Here is a 13,558-nt window from a genome sequence, read left to right on the forward strand (position 1 = left end):
TTTTGACGATGGGGACGGCGTCAACACTGAAATCTTAACCAAAGTTAAGTTTTTGAAATGTCATAGTTCATGAAACTTGGAAACAAGGGTAATAAAGTATAGCGGAATATCCTGACTACGTTTGTTTAAGGTAACATGACCAAGGTCAAAGGTAATTTAGGGTCATTGCAGGCGTGGCCGCCTGGGTCAATGAACTTAGAAAATGTTGGGAGAATCAACATCGAAATCTTACCAAAATTAAAAACTAGAATAAGATATTCCAAAGCGTGTGTAAGATTAAAGCTAATCTCCCACATTAGATGTATTCAATTTAAAAAATATAATATAAAAAATGTACGTCGTATTATATAAACTAGCAGATACACCCGTGTATGTGACAAGTTTGATGGTATAAGTAACATTGAGATGTTTTCTATCATGTAGTGTATATAATTATAAAGTGTTTTGAATTGGAAACATGCGCTAAATTTAAATATTTATTTTTATATCAATATATGAATTGAGTAATTTGAATTTATTTGGCGTTATTGTGTTTATGTAAATCATTAACCATAATCTTGAAATACAATGGATATTTAGCTTGTATGTAGATTTAGTTGTATGTGAAATAATATGTAGAGTTTATGGAGTTTTGAAACTTTTGGAAACCTACTTAAAGTAGATCTAATTTAGTTGATTTGGGGTTATGGGGGCCTAACTTAAAATTAAAATTACCTGCCGTTGATACGGCGTGCTTAGCATTTTTCTTTAGTGTTTTAGATCTACTTGACGCCCCCCCCCCCCCCCGTAGGGATAGTAATTTTTAGTTTGCTTGTGAAAGAAATATGCACCAGTCGGTGACTGGCCGTTTTCTTTGGGGACTTCTCATTTAACAGTATTTTACCTAGACCAATTGAGAGTTCCCTCATTAACTGGTTCACATGCAAAGTACAAAATTAATGAAGTTAACTTTCTGCCGGTTCATCCGTTTCTACAGGGGCCGCGGAACGGTTTTCAAAGTGGAGGGGGGGGGGCTGCTGACCATGCAAAAAATCACATTCATAAAATTATGGTAATTTTTACGTTTTTGCACACGGTTTTGACAAAAGTGGGGAGGGCCTGAAGCCCCCAAACCACCGCTTCCCCTGCCCCTGTTCTATCCATGGAATTACCCGACTAGCTGACTGAAAACTGATTTTTTTTTTTTCCATTTTTTCCCCCTTCCACAGGGTTCTTTATTTTCAAAAAAACATAATTACATTGTATAAACATTTACATTTTTCCGACAAACATTAAATAAACATGGTATATACATATTTCATAATACATAGACATGTAGTAGTGATGATTTTGCAGTGTACAAAGAAAACGTCGAATCCAATATCGTTTGGAAAATGACCCCAAAAGCCGTTATAGAAATAGCTTACTTTAATCTGTGAAATCAGTAAGTCCAAAATGTTTTTATGCATGTTTTTATTATGTATGTAATGGTAATGGTAATTATACATCAATAGAAATGTTTTGACCTTGTGGGCAAATAACGGCTCTTTTTTTGGGGGGGGGGGTTGATATTCGGTTGGCAAGCAAAATCCACAGAGTGACACACGAAATGTTGACGTGCGCACAAAATTTGCCAGTCTTTCTTTCTGGTAAATGTCAAATATCATAGAGTCTATGTCAACTATTGTATGAGAAGGTCCCAAAGCAGGGTAGGAAATACACTGGAATTCAGCTCTAAGGCCGATTTTTTAGCTCCCCATATGAACTAAATAAATAGATCTAGCCCCAAATAACAAAATAGCCGTCAGTCAATTATCCTCATAGCCTAGGGTTCAATGTATAACATACAGACATCACTAAGGTCGAAATACATTCATGACTATGGTGGTCAACTGGTCATGAGCTTTAAGCCATAATTCAAAGGAAACAAATATTCAATTTGGCATAACTGAACATTTTTTGCCGTGAAATGTTTCTTTTCCAACGATTCATCGAATAGGTAGGGAATCAAGTATGTTTCATGCAACTTTTTCTCGACCGTGCGTCATTCATATTTTACGAAGAGGGTCTCATAATTATGAAAAAAGAAGAAATTGATGTTTCAGTTATGAACTTTGATTGAATAGATAGCAGTAAAAGCCAGAAAAATTGTAAAATTCACGTGCAAACGAAAATTTGGTAACACCATTTCCATTGTTCTAACTCAGTCATGCATGTTTTATGACAATTGATATGGTCTTTAAATGACAGAAAGAAATCATATATTTCGATTTATACATTACATGAAGAAAAATTATTATTATGGCAGCAAAAACTTTCACCGAATTACGGTTTAGTTTTTTCTGGAGATTCACTATATTCTAACTTCTCAATGAGACATCAAATTATCAATCGATGCAGTGGCGTACCGTGGGTCACGGCAATGGGGGGCACCAGCAAAAATTTTGAGTCACTTAGTAAGCGCGCGAAGCGCGCCCAGTTGCCTAGTATACTGACCTAATAGAGACATTTTAAGGACAGTGCCATTAAACGGATATGTCTCCCACTGGTCAAATAATGCGAGCGCGAGCTTAAAATTGTTGATACTCAGACCTAAAAGGGGACATTATAATCAATCTTTTGTAATTATGATGCGTACCTGTCTCGCTAAATAATGCGAGCGCGAAGCGCGAGTTGAAATTTTTGTAAATATTGACCCCCAAACAGGAAGATTTTAAGGGCTATATTTTAGGAATTCATTGATAGTATACACATCTCACCACAGTCATCTAATGCGAGTGACAATAAGTAAGCGCTTGCTGATTTTGTTAGAATTACATCTAAACATGCACATAAAGCAGTTGTTATCATGATTAACATATACCCATCTCACTAATCAAATCTTGCGAGCGCGAAGCGCGAGCTGAAAATTTAGGAAATTCAGACCTGAAGAGGGGCATTTTAAGGCTTGTTTGTAGGAATTCACGAAGACCATACGTAGTTCACTAACCAAATGATGCGAGCTTGAAGCGCGAGCTGAAAAATTTTGATATTCAGATTAGAAAAAGGGACATCTTCCTAGAAGAAAATAAATGAATGATAATTAGTGAATTCAATACCGGTAAATTAAAAATCAATTTTAATTACAATTAAAAGAAAATTTTCATTGAAAGTTATACTGAGAAGTCATGTCAACTTTTGTATATGTCTGCAGACACTTGACCATGAATTGTACCATGTTATGAATACCATGCTTGCTTCTTGGAGTAAATTTCAGTCCAGTGATGCATTAGGCTAGGACAATAACTTATCTCAAATTTTGACCTGTCTAATGCCTGCGGCCGACTAGATCTAATGGTTAACTTATAGGGATCACAGCCTGTATAGGTGATTGTTCCTGCATGGTTCGTTTTATGCTGGGGGAACTGTTCTTTGGAAAAAAATCATTTTGTATTACAGAAACGTCCTCACGAGACAACAAAACATTGTTATCAAGTTCATTGAAATGGCAAGCGTTTGATAATACTATACGTTGAACTCTTTTTTTTATAGAGACTTTCAAAACGAAGCCCCGTTCATGTCATGTCGACCCTTACCGTGAAAACGCATTTGTTAAGACTAGAAATGCAAGGAATGCAAGTATCATGCCCCGGGGGGGAGGGCAGTCAAATGTATTGCTGTACACATGCGTGACCGAATTATTTCCAAACACCCCCCTAAACGATTTTTTTTCACTGTGTGCAAAATAACCCCCTAAACAAATTTTTCGCGGGCTTTATTTACACATTTTGGCCCCATAACAAGTTGTCGCCAGAATATGACCCCGGGGAAAAAGCTTGGGGAAAAAACATACCCTAAACACGTTTGGCTAGTCTTAAAAAAAAAGCTTTGGAAAAAAATTACCCTAAATAGGTTTGACCCCGCGATTGACCATTGACCAGTCTTTCAAAACCACCCCTTTTCTTGAAAATAGGTGTTTTTGATACCCGTGCACGCGCGGCCCTCGTCCAAAACTTTATAAAAAAAACCGCCCCTTTAAACGCTTTTTTTTTTTGGTCACGCAGGTGTACAGCAATATATTTTACCCCCCCCCCCCGGGTATCATGCAAGCATTCTTTGAAAATAGCAGAACTTGTTATTTTCTCCGAGTGAGGTATCCAAGTAGAGAGCAGATCTATGAAAGTTTCTAGACAAGTTATGTGACTTCCTTCTTGAAATTCAAATGTCGTCAGCCCGGTGACTGAATTGTTCACACAGAGCCGAGCTGGATGTACGGGTTTGTGCGAGTTAATTTTTGGGGCTACTCGCGGTAACTCTTCATTCAATACGTGGTAACTCTCCGTTACTCGCAGCAACTCGGCACAGCTCTTAACAACTATCGGCAGCTCGACGCAACTCGAGTGATGTCGTAGTAAGCTCGTGCAATTTTTGAAAATTTTAAAATTCTGTCATGCTGTCGGGAACTCTTGAAAGTCTCGATCAAACTCGAAACAACTCGAAGTACACTCGCTACTTCCCGCGATTCTAATACGACCAGCTGCTAGTTCTGCACGAGCTTGCCGAGTCACTTGGGAGCTAACCACGAGTTTTGCACGAGGATAGCGAGTTATGAAGAGTGTGGATAATTCTGGTTTCTATCACCTCGTATGATGTATTTTGATATTAAAAATGGCCGCCAAACGCCCTAACAGTATTATGTAGTGCTAATGGGACAACAACTAAAAATCACAAGAGTTATCACTGAAATGCATATTATTAAGTTAAACGAGTGGAATACTGACTAAAATCATAATTGTTAACAAAATAAATTGTTTAATATGCCATGTACGTGATAAAAGTTGTATTTTAAAATTCAAATTGGCCGCCACAGGCTCTGTCTGTATTATGTACAATGCGAAAGGAGAAACTAATTTTCACAAGAGTAAGAACCATAAAATACGTGAATTGTGATCTACGACTAAAATATTTTCTGAAAACATGTTTTCTAGCGAAACATATCATTTATTTTATCATGCATGAGATAAATGCTGAATCGTGAAATTCAAAATGGCCACCATTAGCCCTAACCGTATTATCTACGATGTAAATGGGAACTGATAATTTTGTTTTTAAAAATGGATTTGCTTGACTATGAAATCCATATAATTATGTTCTATTAATAAAGTGTTGTTTGAAAACATGATTTTTTAAAATGAAATATAGCATTTCGTCTGTCATGTATGTGATAAATAATGTATTTTGACATTCAAAATAGCTGCTACAAGCCCTAACTGAATTATGTAACATGCTGTAGGAAAACTAATTTTCACAAGAATGAGAACCATAAAATGCATGTTACTGTGATGTATAAGTAAAATATTGTATTAAACATGCATGATTTATAACTAAATACATCGCATATTGTCATGAAGATAATAAATGCTGTACTTTGAATTTCAAAATGGATGCCTTATAGGCCCTAAAAATATTATGTACATTGTAATTGGGACAGATAATTGTGACAGAATTTGACTTTGTTGCTTGACTATAAATATTGCATAAAAGTAAGAAGAAAGAGTGAAATATTGTCTCAAACCAAGGTTTCTATAACAGAATATAATTCATCATATCTTGTGTCATTAAGGTGATGAATGCTGCATTTTGAAAGTGAAAATGGCCGCCAACCCAAATCATAAAAGAGAATGGTTTCAGAGATTGGTTCCAGCATGCAGATAGATTATTAGAGATCGAGTTAGAGCTCCAGTGAAGTTACATGACATCAGTTTGCAGTGTTAATTTTTATCAGTATATAGTCACCAGTAGACTTACTCACTTATTCATCATCATCAACTTATTTATAATCTTCAATAAATGTATGAACGGTATATCCTGCATTGCATTGTCTTCATTTCAGACTGGTTGAAAGCAGAAGTGCTGACAGCAATAGATCCCAACGACAACATAATAGGCCCTTATCATATACAATTTGAATGGGGGCAGATAATTTTCACAAAAGGGCATAGGGCGGCCGTTTTGAATTTTGAAATATAGCATCTATCACCTATATGATATATTTCATTCATGTCATTAGAAATTATGTTTTCAGACAATATTTCACTGATACGACACCATTTACTCAAGCAAAGCCAAATTCTATTACGATTACTTGTCCCCATTCAATACCGTTAGGACCTGTAGCGGCCATTTTGACCTTCAAAATACAGTATTTATCACCAACCTGGCAGAAGAACTGATATATCTTGTTAGAAATTATGTTTTCAGACAATATTTTACTCATAGATCACAATTACGTGCATCTATGGTGCTCACTCCTATGAAAATTGGTTTCCCAGTTTGCATTGTAAATTGGGCCGTATGCATAAAGACAAGCAATTGCTTATAAGCAAATGCTTTAAGCAAAAGCAAGAGCTGGTCAAGCAAAAGGGCAAGTTAAAGCAATTGCTTAAATTCGTATGCACAAGCTTTTGCTTGTGCTGAAACCTTTTGCTTGCACTGCCTAAGCAATTGCTTATGTGTTGGACAAAGGATCGTTACGGTTGTGCGAACATCGCACAGTAGGACAACGACGCTTCGTTCCCGACCTGGCAGAAGTATTTTTTATTACGCAAATAGGGGGAAAACAGCGCAGAGCATCAGGGGGGGGGGTTTCTGTGTAGATCGATGGACAAAAATTGCTGTAAAAAGTCTAAAATGACAGGAATTTGATTAGATATGAAATCACAACATAACCTCTGGAATATGGAGCTTGAAACGGTATGAAAATGTAATCCTTAAACGAGAATGCCATGAGTAAGCAAGAGCTCAAGCTGGTCCGGAGGTGCTTGAAAAAACGCAAGCAATTGCTTATCAAGACAAGTAAAAGGTTTGTTTTATGCATACGGTTTTAAGCAATTGCTTGTTCGGTAAGCATTTGCTTACGAGTAGTAAGCAATTGTTTGTGCTTGTAAGCAAAAGCTTTTGCTTATAAGCAATTGCTTGTTTGTGTGCATACCGATTCAAGCAAAAGGCTAGCACAAGCAATTGCTTGTTTTTATGCATACGGCCCAATGTCTATGGCGGCCATTTTGAACGTAAAAAAAGAAGTCTTTTGACAAAAACATGAATCCTGAATGATATTTTTCGTTAAATTATGTTTTTTATCTAGACAGTATCCCATTTATTTATCACAAATACATGCATTTTAGTGCTCAATTTTGTAATTTATTTGGTCCTCTTTCACATTATACACAATACAGTTAGGGCCTTTGGTGGTCATTTTTAATATCAGAATACAACATTTATCACAATGCATGGCATATTAAATAATATATTTCGTTAACAACGTTTATCACAACAACATCAATTTTACTGCACACTCTTGTAATTTAAAACTGGTTTGGTCCCCATTTCCAATACTGTTAGGGCCATGCAATGGCGGCTATTTTGGATATCAAAATACAGCATTTATCCCGTTCATATATCACAATTACTTGCAGTAATAGTGCTAATTTTTGTGAAAATTGATTTTCGCCATTCATATTGTACAGAGTATACAGGGGCCTATGGCAGCCATTTTGAATATCAAGAAATAATTTTTTTTTGGGTCAAAAATCATTTTTTCAGAGAGTATTTCATTCCTTCCACACAATAATTACATGGATTTTCTAGCCAATGTGCAATTACATGGATTTTCTTTTTCTTTGTAATTTTCTTTGTAATTTTCTTTGTAATTTTTCTTTTTAATTTTTAATTTTTAATTTCTTTTTAATTTCTTTTTAATTGTTGATTTTCTTTTAAATTTCTTTGTAATTTTTCTTTGTAATTTTCTTTATCTTTGTAATTTTCTTTGTAATTCTCACAATTACATGGATTTTCTAGCCAATCTTATGATTTTCATAGGTAATTGGCATATTGGCGACCATATTGGATTTTGCCAATTTGAGGAAAATGCGGCTAGGTACGTTGCACGAATGGCATCGTTTTGTTTCGTAATCAGTCAGCACCCTCGAAATGACAAAAAAAAACATTAAAAAAATATTGCTAATGAAAAAAAAAGGTCATGCCTTTTATATAGCCAGGACTAGAAGGTCCATCTGGTCATCAATCTTGGAAAACGTAGAATGCACGAAAACTCCCACCTATCAAGGGCTGAATTACTCTCAGTAAAATCTGCCAAACTCGAGAAACTCTTCGTGACTTGTACTGTGCTCTGTTAAATATTTAAAAAAAAATCCTGAAAATGTACCACCCCCCCCCCCCCCCGATTTAATTCCGCGAGTTTGAACTCGCGGAAGCTCGCCGTAGTAGGTCCATGGTATACACCTAACTCGGCTCTGTGTGAATATATATCGTTCAATCAATATACATCATTATAATATTATATCGTTCCTTACCAGATGAAAGAACAGTGGCGTACCGTGGGTCATGGCATTGGGGGGGCACCAGCAAAAATGTTGAGTCACTTAGTGAGCGCGCAAAGCGCGCTCATTTGCCAGGTATACTGACCTAATAAAGACATTTTAAGGACGGTGCCATTAAACGGATATGTATCTCACTTATCAAATAATGAAAATTTTTGATATTCAGACCTAAGAAAGGATATAAGCAAAGTTTTGTAATCATGATACGTACCTCTCTCACAAAACAAACAATGCGAGCGCGAAGCGCGAGCTGAATTTTTTTGTATATATTAACCCGAAAAAGGGACATTTTAAGGACTGTTTTAGGGAATTCATAAAGAGCATACATATCAAACCATAGTCATCTAATGCGAGCGCCATGCAAGCGCTTGCTGATTTTGTTAGATTTACACATAACCCATGAAACACCTTTTGTAGTCATTGTAATCATGTACATGATACATATCTGACTACTCAAATATTGCGAGCGCGAAGCGCGAGCTGAAAATTTTTGAAATTCAGACCTGAAGAGGGGCATTCTAAGGCTTGTTTGTAGCAATTCACGAAGACCATACATATTTCACTAACCAAATTATGCGAGCGTGAAGCGCGAGCTGAAATTTTTTTTTTATATGAAGAGCAGACATCTCGCCAGTCCAGTAATGCGAACGCAAACACGGACAGGAAATTTTTTATATTCAGACTTTAAAAGGGGGCAATCATGAAATAATCATTAAAAAAAGCATATGTTACTACATAAAACAATAAATACTCGAAGTGCAAGAAATTATATTATGGTGTATATATATTGACTTGAAAACGGGATGTTTTAGTACAACAGGATTATGTATATAAATTTATATATCTCATTACTAAGACAATGCAAGCACCAGAAATGATGAACACATTAGCCCTCCGTACGCCCTAAGCCAATTATGTTTAATAAATTTATGAAAAAAATATTTATGTAATATGATGTGATATAATATAATATAATGTAATAAAACATAACATAATATAATATAATATAATATAATATAATATAATATAATATAATATAATATAATATAATATAATATAATATAATATAATATAATATAATATAATATAATATAATATAATATAATACAATATAATATAATATAATATAATATAATATAATATAATATAATATAATACAATTATTTCTTCTACCCCACTACGTTTCTCTTTCTTTCTCCTTCCTTTTCTCCTTTTCCCCCGTTTTTTTTTTTTTTTTTTTTTTTTTTTTGGCCAGCCGATTGGGGGGGGGGGGCACGTGCCCCCCCCATGCCCCCCCCCGTAGTTACGCCACTGTGAAAGAAGATACTATATATAAAGCTGTACAATCCCGGGTGTATAATGCACGGCGCATCGAACGCTTTTGATTATTATGTAAAATCGTATTTATGATCCCCGGGTTATGATCATGATATGCAATATCGGTCGAAGGTCGAAGCGCGAGCTAGGTATCAAGCAATGCGAATTCTCCTTCCTTTCTCTCTCCCTTTTCTATCCCCAGGTTATATCCTCCTTCCTCCTCTTTGTACGTCTCTCTCTCTCCCTTCCTCTCTCCCTTTATTTGCGCCACCAAAAATAGAAACGCTCTAGGAGTCTAGGCTAGCGCAACTGTTAATGATACCGGTCCGGCTTGGCAATGGAGGCATCAGAAAAAAAGTAATATTTAAAAAAATAAAAAAATAAAAAGTTGCGGGACACTGCACTATTTCACACTCACATGTAGCTGTAGACGTGGTCTGAAATTCTTCTTGGAGAGCTAGAAAGGTGATGTTGAAGCTGTAGTATATCCCAAAGCAAACGAAATGAATGCAAAAGCCAGCAAAGGTTACCACCCATCCCCATCGCTCTGAGAGATAGGCACGGCATCTCCGAAAGACATCCATGGTGTCATCCGTCAAAACGACGATGCATGCTCGTAGAGGGGGGAGAGATGACGATAGCCTATTCGACGCGAGACAGAGAGTCCTTATTTCTTCGTAGTGACAATGCACGCGAGCTGCATTGTCTTATACGAGCTCGGTTCAGATTTACGAAGGACAGATCCCGTGCCATACAGTTTATGTATGGATATGCCTATGGGTTATTGCATGAATGCATTGTTGTGTTGAGAAAAGTCAGTGCGTCGATAATAATATATAAGTATTGTTCAGAAAATAATTTTATGCGTGTCGCTTCGCAGTGCATCAAAGTGTATCAAAGCATAAAACCGTAGCCTTCAGCCAAGGCACTCGGCGCTGTATATCCCTATTAAAATGCTTTGCGGCGCTCGTTTCATCAAACCCTGGATCGGCAGACAAGCAGCGCGCGAGGACTTGACCAAAGGCGAAAAAAGCAGCTGTACAATGTGTGACCTTTGGCATTACTGTCGAGGCTGCGACACATAAGAATCAGTCATGACCAAGCATGTATGGAGAAAAGGGGGATTCTGGAAGGAGATGCTCATGCCATATGGAGCTATTACTGTAATAGCTCTATGCTCATAACACATGTTATCAGAGGCTGACAATGTGAACGTCATAGCATTATTTACATTTTTGATCATCAGGGAGAGGGGCGCGAAAGGAGTGACATAGGGGGATCAAGGGGGCCCGCCCCCCCCCCCCCTCTATCGGCGGAGCAAAAACAAAAAAACAAAAAGGAGGAAAGAAAACAAAAGGAAAGCCGGGGGGAAAGAGAGGAGAAAAAAAGAAGAGGAAAACAAAAAGAGGAGGAAGACGAGTGAATAAAATAAGGTTAGGGGAATTAGACTTGGGGGGGGGGGAGAATCTTTCATATCACTGTAGAAAATTTTCGCTCGCGCTTCGCGATCACATTGCATGTTTGATGTCTGAAGACTATCATTTGCATACACTTTCGAGAGATGAGATTACTCTTATCTATTTTACGATCATACATGCGAAATGTTGACATGCACGTTGAATATTTTTTTACGAAAACCAAATTGTCGTGAAATTGATACATTGTTATAATTAAAAAAACTGTACAAACGTTCATTAAAAACATTTTTTTCTAGTATCTTCAAGAAGATGGGTAAAACAGAAATTGGTCTATAATTAACAATATCTTTACAGTCACCCTTTTGGAAAATTGAACAATTTTAGCTATTTTTAACTTCACCATATTCAAAAGACATAATATGACACAGTTGAAGGACACGTTGATAATTACATTTTTTCACAATAGATGGGATAATATCATCAGAGCCACAGGAAGAGCAGATCTTTAGTATTTCATATATATTGGTTGGTCCAAAGTATATCTATGAAAATTTTTACACTGAGGATGTTTTATTTGTCTAAAATTTCATGATGCCAGAAGAAATCCATGGTTTCTAGAATCTTTTTTCCACTGTTAACTGTAGGAAGACATTCATTATAAGCATTATACAAATGGAGTAAAACAGATCATAGGCATGATTGTCATCGTTGGATGCGATTGGTTTCCAGTCTAATCAGCTCAATTTCTTTTTTAAGCAATTGACCCCAGAGGCCCGTAACGCAAAGCTTAGCAATGATCGTAGAACATTTTTCTACGATTGATTCCATATTGACTACAATGTACAATCAATCGTACGATTAAGTGCTGACCTTTGTGTTACGGGACCCAGAATCATTTATCATTCTCTTCAGATGGGCCTTGAAATGAAAATATTATTAAACTTTTTTTGCAACATAAGATATTGGGAAATGATCTTAAAAGCAAAGAAACTTGTACTGCGGGATAATAATAATAATAATAAGCATTAATTTATATAGCGCAGCTTTTATATGGATATATTCAGCTGCGCTTGTTCAGAGCTCTTTTTACATATGTCTACGCAGCATATTTTCTTAACTAAAGAGATATGTTTTTAATTTTGATTTGAAGAGAGCCAAGGATGGAGAGCTTCTTATATCAATTGGCAGGCTGTTCCATAGTTTGGGGGCAGCAAGTGCAAATGCACGATCACCAAGTGTGAATTTTGTTTTGTGAAATGGGATCTGAAACAATAATTTATCTGTGGAACTAGTTCGCAGGCTTCGACTGTGTGATTGGGTACTAGTGGCATATGGAGAGACACTCTCAAAATACCAAGCTGCAAACTTATAAAACATTTGTAATGGATTACAATACTAAAGAAGTCGCATCCATGATCACCAAACTTAGAATAGAAGTATTCCAAATGAGTGAAGAAAGTCTATATACGAAATTCAAGATTCGAGAATATTTTTGTTTTCGCAAGAACCAACATTTCCCCGGTCATATCCTGGTATGAATAGGCAATTTCGTTATGAGGCAAATAGGGGGTCAGATCTTTTTTTTACAAAAATCCAATTTTATGATTGATTTTGCCATATTATTCAGAAAATAATATCATATTTTACCCTTCTCTTTTTCCTTTTCTTTCATTTCTCTTTTTTTTTTGTCTTGGTCTGAAAAGGAAGGAGGCACAGTATGTTTCTGTTGACTCCCGTAGGAACTTGGCAGGACAGATTTTGTTGGTAAACGCCAAGCTGGTATGGCGCTCGTGCTAAAAGGTTGCTTGATATAAGTCCCGAGCGAGTGAAGTGAGCGAGAAATAAAATCACCTTTTCATGAGAATCTAACTTTGAGATAGATTTTTACTTGAAATTCAGAAAAATAATTTACACTTTTCCTTTGCTTTTCTTTCTTTCCTCCTTTTTTTGTATGCGGGTGGGGTCCGGGGACGAAGCCCTCGGAAGATCTTGATATTCAAGCCATTTTAAACCTTACCGATGGCCGCTATTTTTAATCAAATCGCGTGTGTGTATATATCGTTTTCACACAACACATCGAATTCAACGCAGTTGAATAGTAATCAAAATATTTTTAGGGGGCACACCATAGCATATGCAGGCCGGAACACTTTTAAAAAGTCGCCAGCGAGCGAAGCGAGCAAGAAAGGAAAATGGCCTTTTGAAATGAAATTCTAATTATGTAGTAGATGTTTACATCATAGCAAATAACATGTCATATTTCATTGTTTTCCATTCATTCTATTTCGTTGCCTCCTTTATTCTTATTTTCCCACTGTACGCCAGTGCTCTCTTCCTCTTATTCCTTTTCTCTCTCGCTTTCCCTCTTCAATATCTTATCTTTCTCCCCCTCACTCTCACTCATGTAAACCTCTCTTTTAAGAAATTATTATAACGCAGAAGATTACATCAATTTTTTCAATTTAC

Source organism: Lytechinus pictus, chromosome 18 (genome assembly GCF_037042905.1).
Source record: "Lytechinus pictus isolate F3 Inbred chromosome 18, Lp3.0, whole genome shotgun sequence".
Lineage (NCBI taxonomy): Eukaryota > Metazoa > Echinodermata > Echinoidea > Temnopleuroida > Toxopneustidae > Lytechinus > Lytechinus pictus.